This window comes from Centroberyx gerrardi, chromosome 3, assembly GCF_048128805.1.
Source record: "Centroberyx gerrardi isolate f3 chromosome 3, fCenGer3.hap1.cur.20231027, whole genome shotgun sequence".
In the NCBI taxonomy this organism is placed as follows: domain Eukaryota; kingdom Metazoa; phylum Chordata; class Actinopteri; order Beryciformes; family Berycidae; genus Centroberyx; species Centroberyx gerrardi.
In genome coordinates, this window is record NC_135999.1 from 28,775,629 (window position 1) to 28,789,015 (window position 13,387).

Sequence of the window (13,387 nt, forward strand, 5' to 3'; positions counted from 1 at the left end):
GTGTGTGTGTGTTTTGAGGGGAAGAGGTTGCATTACAAGTTGTCTTCATTGCAGCCAGAAGCTATCAGATCACACAGTACCTGAAAGCATTTTTTTTGGCCCTTCAGCCGTTCAGTCTTATGATCCGTCAGTGTGATATGGGTCGATAATTGGGGGTGGGGGGGTGTAACATGAGAAGGAAGCAAGATCTGTTGCAACCTCACACTTCTCCGTAAGAAGTGAACTTGAACAAATCAGTTCAAGTAGTCAATTACAATTAGTCAATTATATTTAATTGTAAATCCAATTAATTGATGCCAACAGCCTTTATTGGGCTAAATCACATTGCAAGTTTTACTATACATATATAATTTTGTTTCAAAATTAAAAAGTGACACAAAAAGACATATCACAAACGTATTACAATTTATAGTTCTTTTCGAAGGATAGTAGGTAACTTAAATCCTTGGCTGACAAAATGATAACAGCTTTACAGACTGCATGGGTCATCTAGATTTTAGAGATGTGGAAGCAGAGCTGCTATGGAGGCAGAAATAACCTGATTGGTTGAGTTAAACCTCAGTGGGCGGAGCCAAAGAACTATTCTGGCATTAGTAACATTAGACTGAAGCCCAGTGAAAAAGACAAGAGGTAAGAGAGGAGGAAGCTAATATTATGAAGCCTAGCGCTCTGCTGCTAACTGAAAAAATACAATCTAGTCATGCTAAATTATTTAGATTAGCTAGTTAGCCTAGCTGACCTTCTGAGTTATATAGCCCTTACATCATGAATGTCATGGTCATTGCCATTTATATTTTTTATTTGTATTCTGACCAGAATTCCTTCTTTGCCATCCAAGTTTGCCAGTTAGCTAACTTGCACTCCGAAAAAAAATGTGGTTCTTAGGCTCCGCCCACTGAGGTTTAACTCAACCAATGAGATTATTTCTGCCTCCAGAGCAGCTCTGCCTCTGAGAAATGTTTGAAGAACTAAAACTCCAATCTGCTATGCACAGGCTTCAATCAAAGATGGCCACTGCAGGCCGCACTGACCAATAGTCTGTCGATAACGGTTCATACGACCGATACGGCGATGTCTCTACAGAGGCCTGCTGACCGCCTGGATCACAGGAGAGGTTGGAGGTTCATCTTGTCTAAAATACAGATACAGTATCTGTTTCTACTGTGGGATTTCAACCATGGCATCCATAGTTCTGTAGGTTATCATTTGGAAGTAGGCCTGTTGGTGATATTCATACTTGAGTATGTGTAAAATGAACTGTAATTAATCTAAAATCAACTGTCTCTCTCATGGCACTCTTTGATGTGCGAAAGTCAGAAGCCTTGATTGCCATGGTAATTACAGCAAAGAATAGCAGGTAGCCATGGCAATAAAGGCTTTCAACCTTTGTACATAAGAACTCCTTGGCTTTCTTCTACCCTTGACTCCGAGTTAACCGCTCGACTCTCTCTCGGTACTGGCGTCTACGATCAGCCGTTGCAAACCAACATGTTGAATGTGGAAACCGTTGCCCAGAGATCAAAAGGCGAACCACCCGGATCACCCAGTTGTGAGACAGTTTTCCTGTTTTTCAGAGGGTTAATGTTAATCCCCCCCCCCCCCCGCCCCCCCCCCCAACCTCCAAAAAAAAAAAAAAAGAGTATCCAAACAATCTATTGGGAGCGTGGCAGGCTGGTTAGGGAGTTGGGAAAGTTGGTTTGATCACTGGTACCCTGAGGTGCCCTAATGAGGGGAGTAGGGGTAGTGATTACCCAGGGGGGGCCCCAGACTGAGGGAGGGCAGCTAAAGTGTCGGGACTAAAATGCCTTTTGTGGTCCTCAAGTTTATACTTCTAAATCTTTTAAACAGGGTTTGATTGAAATCTACAAATCTGCAAACAAAACTTTCTCGAAAATATAATGTAGCAACTGTTATGTTGTCCGAGACAAAGCGGAACAAACTAAATAAATAAATAAAATTTGTCTTGGTTTTTCCTGTGCAGACTAAAACAAAATTGTCCCCACTAGACAGATTTTGAGCAGGGGACTGCTGGAGAAAGTTCGGTCATGACAGCTGATTAGAGACCAAAACCCATCGGTTCAGTCAGGGATGTGTCCAATATTTGATCAATAACTGAATGTGTGGAGTTTGAGTTGTGGATGTGTAGACATGGATGTCTGTCATCGATGGAATAAAGGTGGTCGCGAGGAAAGTGGAGGGGGGCCCAGAGTCAGTAGTTCCCATAATTCCTAGCTGCGCCCCTGCTGGTACCACCATTGCCCAGCACTGCTTTAGTTGCCTTGGACCAAATTACTCAACCCCTCTACATATGTACAGGCCCGCTCCAAGGCTGCGTGTGCGCTACAATACTGCAATACAATACAATGGGAGGTTGCAATATGCCATTGTGGTTGTATTTGTCATTGTAAAAAAGTTTCAAGAGGCCAAACTGCTACACACTGCCTGCTGTGAAAGCTGTCACATCTTAATGTACCATGGGAGAGGCATGTCTGTGCAACACTGGAAAAAACATATAAACCTTTTTTTTTAATGTTAAGCTACCTGTCCAAGCATTTCCAATGGCATGAGTTGAATTCATTTCAGTTATTTGTCAGTAAAAGCTTCCAAGGTTGGTCTCTGGCATTGGTGTAGTGCTTCAAACAAAATAAAGAAAAAATTCCAAGAACATTTTCAATGCCTGTGCCGTTATGTTTCATATGCTGCTAAGCTTTTTAAGTGTTTTCCTTCCAAAGCCAGCAAGAGGGAGAGAGAGAGAGAGAGAGAGAGAGAGACGGAGAGAGAGAATAAATTGTGGCATTTCTTTGTCATTCTTTGCTCATTTCAATTTACTGTTTACATTATTTGTATCGCATGCCTTGACCCTTGTACCCCTGAAGCTTGCTGAAAAACATACTTTTTGTAGCCAACTTTTGACACCGGTTTGCTTCAGCACCCACTCCATCTGTCTCTGTGCTGCAGCGCTGCAACCCGCCACACGGGGGCGACGCGCCCCAAAACGCTCCTCCTGCACTGATTGCTCTGCGTCAAGGGCATCCCTTTGATCTCAATTAGAGGATCTAAAACCCTGGGCATGTGATGCCATGGCCCTGGCAGGCATGTGGGGGGAGGATGGGGGGATGGAGGAGGAGGAGGAGGAGGAGGGATATATCTCACTCCTGCTCCTGGGCAAGCGAGTGGCGAGTCAGCAAAGCTGCCCTCTGCGCTGCAGAGTCACAGGGGGCAGCGAATGACATGGAGAGAACAAGAAGACGACATCCCCCCCCCCCACCTCCCCCTCACTATCCGTAACCTCTCCCCTCTCTCTTTCTCTGCATTTCATCATTCCTCCACACCTGACAATCTCTCCTCGGCCTCCTCTGTTTTCTCCTCTCCTCCCCTCCATCAATCCTCTCTGCTCTTGCTTTCGTTTTCCTCTTCCTCCTGACTCTCCTCTCTCTCTCTCTCTCTCTATATCCCTCCCCTCTAGGCGATGTGGTGACCTCTCTGTGTAGTGTAGCATGTAACGCCCAGTCCCCCTCTCCCTCTCTCTCTCCCTCTCTCTCTCCCTCTCTCTCTCTGTCTCTCCTGTTCTGGCGGCGCCCCAGATTAAAACCATGCTTAAAAGATTCCCAGATCTCACCCCCTCCCCCCTTGCCTTCCCGTCTCTTCCCTCCTCCCCCATCCTCTCCTCTTTCCTTCCCTGTGGTTAGCTGCCTGCCTGACTCACATTGGCTGCCAGTGACTCTCCACTCATCCTCTCTCTCTCTCTCTCTCTCTCTCCTTCTCCTCCTGTCATTTCCAGTCCAGCACACCGCACTGTCACTCCTTAACCCTGAGCCACACAGGGCGAGAGAGGGAGAGAGACAGAGAGAGAGAAACAAATTGAGGAGTGAAAAAAAATTATCTGCATGATGGAGAGAGAGGGAAGAGGCATGAGAAGGCCGGTGTGTAGGTCAGAGGTACAAGAGGAGCGCTGATGTTTGAAGGGAGCGGTAGAATACAAGGCTGGATGTGGCAGAGAAGAAAAAAGCAGAAACCCTGGACTCTTTCGCTCCTCAATTAACTGCAGTGCTTCCCTGCCTTGCCACTCAAAGACCTCGGCATTGCTTTGATGCACCAGCGCGGCCTCATCGGAATAAAAGGAAGAATGACAAATGAAATGAAAAACATTTTACACGTCATGTCCAAGATATTTCCAGCATGTTGCAATGGAGTTTGACAGCAGAAAATGTTTCAGCGATGTAAAAACATCAGCGGTAAACGTCAGGTTTTGGTGTCAGTCCCTCAGAATCAAAGAGCGAGGGCTTCTTTCTAGAGCCGCCATTTTGCACCAAGAGACGTTCAACAATCATACAGGGAGAAATCCATCGTAGAAGAGGAGAGAGACCAATTTCTCCACCCACAGGAGCAGGAGAGAGACCAGAATGCAATGCGAGAGAGAGAGACAGGTTGTGTTGACTCTCACTTTTTCTTGACTGGAAAACCTTTCGCTCTGCTATCATTATCGCTCTCTCTACACCTGCATGTAAAACCCACAGCTGAGAGCAACAAGTTCACACCCGTCCTCTGGGGGTTGTCGAAAGGCATTCTGGGAAACATAGGAAATCACTAAGTAGACGAGGCAAGTTGAGGGAAAGTGGGAACACAAAAAAAGTAAATTACAACACTTCTTTGCAAAATAACTCCTGGAAGTCGCTGAACATCACAGACTGATGAGATCTGACAGTGTAAAGAGGATCAGAGGGAGGGTTTCTCCTTCGAGGCGTCGTACTAAATAAACCTTGCCAGGACTCAAAATGTTGAATATGTAGATCATGTCTTTTCATCCCTTGGCACACTCTCATCCTCTCCCATCGCTCCCTCATTTTCTTGGGTCTGTTAGCCGAGCTCAAGTGTTATTCCCCCACTCCAGCTACATTTATACATGCGACTCCATCCCTCCCATCTCTCCCTCCTTCGCTCCGTTCTTCCTCTTCTCACATTTTTTTCGACATTCTTCATTGGAAGGCCAATGGAGCAATGCGACGGTTATGGGGAGGCTGGAGCGCCCGCGGGGGGTATAAGGCGGTGGCATGTTAAAATGTCGAAATACAGCCATAAAACTAATGTGTCCTGGCATTAAAATCAGCGAAAGATGCGGCTTGACGGTTGGCCTGAGGGAGACCTGTAATAAAGACTTGACTTTTACATCCAGAGAGGAAAACGAACGCTGAGCCACAGTGTGTATCAGGGTTTTGGAAGACTGATAATATTTTTAGACCCAAGCCACAGATAGTCGACATATTGTGCCAATTTTCAATACCTATCTTTAAATTTGAATATTCTGTTGTAAAAAAAAAAGTCAAATATTCAGTGTTTTGCCCAGAATTTTCTTATTATTATGGTGGAAAAGCCTCTGAAACAGCATTTAGAGCATCATGGGACACTAAAACCCTCCACCTTTAGGTTTAGCAGCTCTTTATGGCAGCGCAACCCCCCACTCCTATTCAATGAAACTCTGGAATACATTGGGCCTTTGTATGAAGAATTAATTAAAAAAAACAATTAAATTAATAAAGAAAATAGGGAAAGAAAATACAATTCCACTGCAGGTTTTCCAGCCTGTTCTTCTGTAGCTGTGGTCAGGAGGAACCTCCATCATATCAGAGGTGGACGACACTGACAGACTGATATGTGATATTTAATAAAAAGCCAATATCAGTCTGATATATCAGTCTAAGCCTATACACATCCTCTCTGTATCCAGCCTGTACATGCTGGAGCATTATGCAGCGGAGGAGGAAGAGCTGCTGTGAGAAGTATAGAGATTTTTATTTAGCCGATGAGCACACCTATTATATACTGTACCTCCCAGTACACACACACACACACGCACACACACACACACACACACACACAAACATACTCCCAAATGCGCTGTCTTGAGAGGTGGGAACCCAGAGCAATTAAAATCTGGCAAAATCCAGGCCGGGTTTTTTTTATTTATTTGTACTGCCGGTTCTATTTCTTCCAGCTGCAGTGTGTACAGTGACTGTGTGTGTGTGTGTGTGTGTGTGTGTGTGTGTGTGTCCCTGCAGTGCCGGGCCCGCGTTATCAGTATGCCGCGTGCACTTCCTCTCTAAACATGGCCAAAGCTTTTGGGAGCCGTGAAGCCTCACTGATAAGATAACAGACAAAGCCTTCTCTCTTTAAGGAACGCGTGAAATAGAAAATTGGAGATCCTTCCCCGTGGAATAAGAGAGAAAGAAGAGGGAAGAGGAGCGGGGAGAGAAATAATATGAAAAAAAATGAGGGGGCCAAATATGAACCCCGGGGCTGGGGAGGAAGGGATTCATGAAGGAACAATAGAATACATATATACACACACACACACATACTGTACACACACACACACACACAGCTGCCACTTCTGGTCGGTTAGGTGAAGATGAGCTGCAGAGCATATTTAAATACTTTGCCATGGCAACAGGCTCTATGATTAGGGGCAAACAGGCAAAACTGCTGCAGCATTTGGGATTGAGATGATACAAATTAAGGGAACTCTGGACGGTTGCCAAGGAGACGCAATAGGCGGAGGGGTTAAAGTCCAACCTAAACACACCTTAAAGCTATTTTAGTGACAGGAGACGAGAGAGAGAGAGAGAGAGAGAGAGGGGGGAGGGGAGGAGGGATAGGGAGTGGGGGTTTCTGACAGCAGAGCTCTGCAAATAATCACTAGACCTGCCAAGATGTGTGATCAGAGTTCAAAATCCTCTCCATATACGTCTGTCTCTGTCTGTGTGTGTGTGTGTGTGTGTGTATCCTTCATTGTTCTGAGGCTTCAGTGTTGCGTCTTCGCCCGGCCGCTCGCTCCTCTCCTCTCACACACTGAAACCACAACAAACTGCTCGCGATTCAGTTCGATCCCATGCAACATCTTTATTGTTCCTCTGTGAATTCATTCCATTTAAATTCCAAATGCTGCAATTTGTGACATCATCATCGATCACTGCAACAAATTCATCAGAAACGACAGAAGTGATATTATGGCTTTGTGACAACAGTGGGCCTCAGGTATCAGTGTGTCTGTGTGTTTTCAGGGTTTAAAGGTGCGAAAATACAGGGAACAAGGCCCATGTAACACACAGAGTGTATGTCAAATGTTTGGCAAAGATCCAACATTTTCTAGACTTTATTTTGTTGAAATGTTTTAGATAATATGCTGCGACAGATATGCACAACTGCAGATTCTTGAGGTCGATACCAGACTTGCCATCATTAGGCCTCAGCACAGTGTTCATTACATCTCCTCAGACTGAACTGAGTTCACCTTGTGTGCGCATACAACTGAGACAAGAATATACTGTAGCTCTTATTTCCAGAAGGTGAGAAAACAACAACTTTTTAACAGCCAAGCTTCAAGTCTGAAGTTTCAAACCAGCTTCCAATTTTGAAAGTTGGTTATAAAACCTCTACTTTTTTTCTGTAACCAATCAGTGCTTTGTAACGTTAAGTGTTACAAAGTCAAACTCACATTAAATCATATATTATGATCTACGCTTCCACAATTAATATTAAACAGGTCCTTTTATAGGAATTTAAAATTTCCTCTATATACATATTTGATCAAAGATGTTTAATGAAGACATTGCTAAAATTTGATTTTGTTTGAGTGGTGAAATTTGAAGTTATTGCATTTTCAAAAATACTTTTTTACAAGCAGTTTCACACTAACTCCAGGAAATAGGTCACAATTGGACTCGGTCCTGATTGGCTGCCTCACTACAGAAATACTAAAATCCACACAATCAGGCCAGTTTGCCTCCGCTCAGCATGTTGACCGCATTTGAATTAGAGGAGCTGCTGCTGCCGGCCAATCAGAGTCCAGGATTGTGACGACTTACGACTTACTTACAAATTCATTCAGTAAATATCCATTAAACTAGACTACATTTATTTACCAAACATCATGAATAATTTATTTTTCTGTTCGAATTTATTATTCTTATCCGGAGCCATGTTATATTCGAAAACAAAATTGTGAAAACTGAATAATACGAGGCCTTTAATTGATGAATTACTATTAGCATATTGACAATACTGAACCATTTAATTTCTTTTAGAATCCTCTATCTGAAAATAGTCAAAACATTTACTGTAGAGCAAAATAGCAGCCCTAATGTAAATACTATGGTAGTTTTATAGTTTTTAATAGTTTTATAGTTCAAATTTTTCCATGTTTTTCTGTTTTTCTGCATCTTGGCAGATACAGGAGGCCCAGTGTTTGTGATCGAAGCGGTTCTGGTGTTTCTACAGCAGAGTCCAAAGCAGAGAGTGAGAGTCAGTGAGTCGGTCGTGTCATTAGGCTGTCATCCCACCAGCATGTAATGTACTGGTCAACCACTAACCACTGTACTCGCTTGTACACACACCCCCCCTCCCTCCACCCCTCCCTCCCCACCCGCTCCCTTTCTTCATTTTCCTTCATTAGCCAAAGAAAATTCAAATAGTGTAAAAAAAACCCCAAAAAACTCCATCATCAACACTTAAGAAAAAGGGTGTAAAACAGTCGTAAAACAGTCAGGCAGTATTCAAAGTATTCAAAGCACAGTAGAGGTTTTTGTTCAGGCACTCGTTACACTCCCACTGTGTCGTTCGTGTGCGTGTTTCTTTTTTTTTTTTTTTTTTTAGGCGTTTCTATTTCGCATCCACTTTTGGTACGCTCACTTAGGGAACGGCAATTATAGAGCCATGGAATGCTCTTTCCATATTTTGTCATTACGACGGTGATTATGTTGATGGGTTTGGTTTTGCTTGTGCAGTACATCAGGCCGGCACAGGCTGGTTTGTGGGTTTGTGTGTGTGTGTGTGTGTGTGTGTGTGTGTGTGTGTGTGTGTAAGAAAGAGTGAGTGTGAGTGAGAGTGAGAGAGAAGCACACCATGGAAATAATGAAAATAATGACGTTGATTACATCTATAGTCCTTATGCGCGTGTGAAATGGGTGACACAAGTAAACCCTTTTTTTCCCCAACACAGAGTTAGTGTTCCAGCTCCCCGAGATACACAGAGTACAAACCAAAATGTACATTCAACTTAAGACTGAAATAAAAAAAAACAGAGACCCGGTATAAAATAAACAGTCATATAGCCTCAAGAAAAAGAAACATCAAGAAAACCTCAAAGTTGACTTATTTTGTTACAATAACCCACCCAAAAGGCATTGAGTCAAGCTTGCAGGTATGTAAAGGGAAAAAAAAATCACCTCTAAAACAGAATATTCATATGAAGAGTTTCATTTCAAAGCTACATTGAGCTATATAATATAATTTTTTGGGGGAAAGAAAATCATGACATTAAGTTCACCTTTCAATATCTTTAAAATATACAGGAGGCGTAAAAGTGTGTAACAGATTTAACATTTTGTCAACTGGGCTGGTATTTACAAATTTAGTTTTTCTTGTCTTGTCATTTCATCTCATTTTAGATATCGTTAATTTTTCAAATGGAGGATATCTTAAAAAACTCTTCATGTGTTATTCCAGTGATCTTCGATACTCCGATCAACATTTGTGAACGTTAACATCCCAAAAAATACAAACGAGACAAACCGGCTCTGCTCTGTGATGCTCTGCCCTTTTGACCGTGAATTTAAATTGGAGGCCGACTTTGTGGCTTTACTCTGCGCTTGTTTGAATTTTTACACCCAAATGAGCTTTCTGTCATAGTAGCGCTATAACAGCTGAAGCGGAAAACGTGCCAATATCCCCGGGAAAAAAAAAAAAAACACACACAGCATCCACAAAATCGCTCTCTCTTGTTCACGGTCAACGGAGCAGCTCCATAAAGTGTGTCACCACTCGGGGTCCCAGATTAAAATCTCGTCTCTCTTGGGATCAAGTTTTCAGAGTTTTGGTGTCCGCTCAGCTGTCTGTGAGTCCTGTTTTAGGGTGGATTTCGACCTGGACCGTTGAAACCTGCGTTGTTGGCCTACATGGAGGAGACGCATCACAATGACATCATGAAATCAGCCATTAACACATGATATCGCACATCGGACAATATTACGCTTGGTGACTTTGCTGCTGTCAGGTGAAAACCTCATATCCTGAATTTTGAAAAGCAGCCTAAATTTCAGACTGACAACCATGCATTTTTAAAGGAGAATACCAATATCATTTAGAGTTATAGCCTGTTTCCTACTGTCTAAGTCTAGTTTACATTTCCCCAATTATTTTGCAATGCATGCCATATATAATTTGATTTTTTACTCATTTCTTTTAGCATTTTTAAAACACAAACTTTACAATTTTCAAACCTAAATGGACTGCAGCCCCGGCTAACAAAGACGCCCTAAATAAAAAGCCATAGGTGTGATAATAAAATTTTAGAGGTGACATGTTTCTGAGGGATTATGTCCTGGAGGAGACTTTATTTCTTCCTGTGGTGTCAGCTGACTGACAGGAAGCAGAGAGGAACGTAACGCAGCGCCGAGATGAAAACACTCGACTCAGCTCAATGAAATAAGGAGAAAACAGAAAGTTTCCTGTGATGGATTCTCTCGCTCTGTGGAAGTTGTTTTTCATCCTGGATGAAGAATGAATGGCAGCTAATGGCTTCTTCTGAAGGGAGGAAAACGAGCGCTGATATCTCCGACTATGCTGACTGTGTGCAGAAACAGAGAGGAAGCTGGACGACTGGAACTTAAAAAAAAACACCAACATTATCCTTTAAGATTTTAAAGTGCATTTCAAAAGTGATTAATAACATTTTCTCAATCTATAAATGTGCATGGAATCATTAAATTCAAGCTAAAACATTTGAAAAAAAAATCACTAAAATTGGAGTCACGAGGTTTTCGCCTGGCAACAGCAGACTGTCCTCGGCATATTATAGATATTTAAGTGCACATTGACCTGCGCGGCTGAAAAATCCCCTCAGCTGAGGCAAAGGCAACATTCAACCCAATTTAACAGTGTCTCCGTTTGGATCCTCGCGCCAATTAAAAGGTGTGAGTCGCCTCCGTCAGTTCGAGCGTCTTCGATGCCGCCGTCAAATTGGTCCATAGGGAACGCACCAGCCACACAAACCCCATCCCAAATTAATCACACTTAAGAGATAATCACATAACCAACAATTAACTCCATTTCACGTTGAGCACCCCACCCCCACCCCCCCACCCCCCGACCACGGTACACATACATATGGCACAGTTACACACCAGTCTCATTACATAGACAGACGTGGATTCCCAGCAGGCACGATACACGCGTGAAATGTGTGTTAGAGCTAATCACAAGGTTCGTTAAGTTCACAACAGCAACGCTTTCACTTCTTTCTTTTTTTTTGGGGGGGGGGGGGGGGGGGACACACAGACACTAAACATTAACGTGACATCATTAATCAAGGATGTGAAAAGTAGAAAAATCAAGCCGAAAGCGTGTTCACCTCCCCGGCCAAAAGTGAAAAGTGCTCTGGGTGACGGGAAGAGTTTCATTTCAAAAAGACAAATGAAACATTTAAAAAAAAAATAAAAAAATACCTTCTTCCGGTAGATTAATCTTGGCATGAAAGTAAAGCACATTACGGGTCACTGATAAAAGTTACGAGTCATCTTAAGACCTTTGCTTACAAGGTAGTTGTGTTTTTGAGAACAGAACCATCGACGGTTGAATTTAAGGTGGCAAAATGGTTCCTTTCCATGTATTTTTGGAATGAAACCCTTCAAGTGTAGAGAGAGTGATTTGATATCCGGCCTCTAAATCACCAGATGAGCCTCCGTTTTGCTTTTCCTGGCACAGCAGCCAGCTTCCCTCTCTCAGTGTAAAACCCACAGAAAGGGGAATCTCGCACCCCAGGCAGAAATTGCACGTTATCATCAAATTGCACCCCCGAAATTGAAATTGCACTGATCAATTCGGCCTGCAAAACTGCAGGCGCTTGCATTCCCCTCCCCTGTTCATCCCAGCCCCCCCCCCACCCCCACCCCCAACACCCCCCAACCCCCACTCCTCCTCTCATGACAAGCCACTGACTCCGGATCAGCTGCAGCCTCTTGGCACTGTGTGGTTGGCACTGAGGAGGGCGTTCCAACTGATCTCTGATCAGATTGAGCCGTAGTGGCACTGAGTGAAAAAAATACTGATACTCTTTACATTTACTCCAGCCAAATTCTCAATCCTTTTGACATTTTGCTAAAGGATAAGTATGGCTATTTTGGACCTATATATAATTAGTCTCTTCCATCCCTGTAGTACTTGGACCCACAGACAATATTGGCTCCAGAGTCAGCTGTCGGTTGAAACTCTGTTGCCTCTTGCTGATAAATATTTCCAAAAAAGCCATGTGTGGCTCCACAGGGGAGTTGAGAGTAAACATGGCACAATTCCACCATTACACACACTTTGACTAATCACAGAACTATTTTTCTCTGCCGCAGCACAGACCGCTGTGGGGTGAAAGACGGTTCCTGGCGGAGTGATCTAATTTTGGACGGTCAGGTCAGATAGTAAACAGTAGAGTTCGGTAGAAGACGATCCGCTGAGTGGAAACGGTGCGGTGCCGCTGCTTTCCGGGGATAGAAAGAGAAATACGGCGGTCGCTCTCCAGATCACAGACTGGCTTTTTTGGAGATATTTTGACAAACAGTTTGGACTCTATAATCGCGTTTCCATCAAGCCATTTTATGCGAAAATCGAAGTTTCAAATGGGAATAAGCTGAATGGAAACACCAAATTAAAAAAAAATATTCCCCAAATATCGCAAAAAAGTGTTGACGTTCGCTTGAGGTGGATTTGTTGGTCTGTCGATAAAGAGGTTATTCGAAAAACTTCGGAAAAAAAAAACGTTGGAAACGTATTTTGCAAATTAATAATGACAAAATGTTGTTGTTCTGGATTCTAAAGTGTTGCACCCAAAGGCTCTCCATAAAATGCGTTTGCACGGTGACCTCCCAGAATTGTTTTGTGCGTCTCTTTTCCCAGATATGGCGACCATCGTTGAATGGGCATTTCTCCTATAATATTGCCCATAATATTTAGTCGTCGCCGTCGGGGAAAAAATAAATACAGCCACCAGCAGATTACATGACAGAATAATTATTACTTCTCCTATGGCAATGCACGCAAACCTACTTATTCGGTTAAAAGCCGTTAATGGAAATGCACCAGATTCACATTTTAAGATTGACGACTTTTCAAGAGTTTGCTTAGAAGTTGCGCAAAACCTGAATGGAAACATAGCTATTGTTAGTTGCTGTTTCAACCAACAGCTGACTCTGGAGCCAATATTGTCTGTGGGTCCAAGAACTACAGGGATGGAAGAGACCGTATCCTTTAACTTACACAATTTATATTCTTACATTAGAGCACCAATAAGAGGTCACAGGTCATGACAATGTGTCCTTTAGCGGGAAGGCAGGAAAACGGCCAT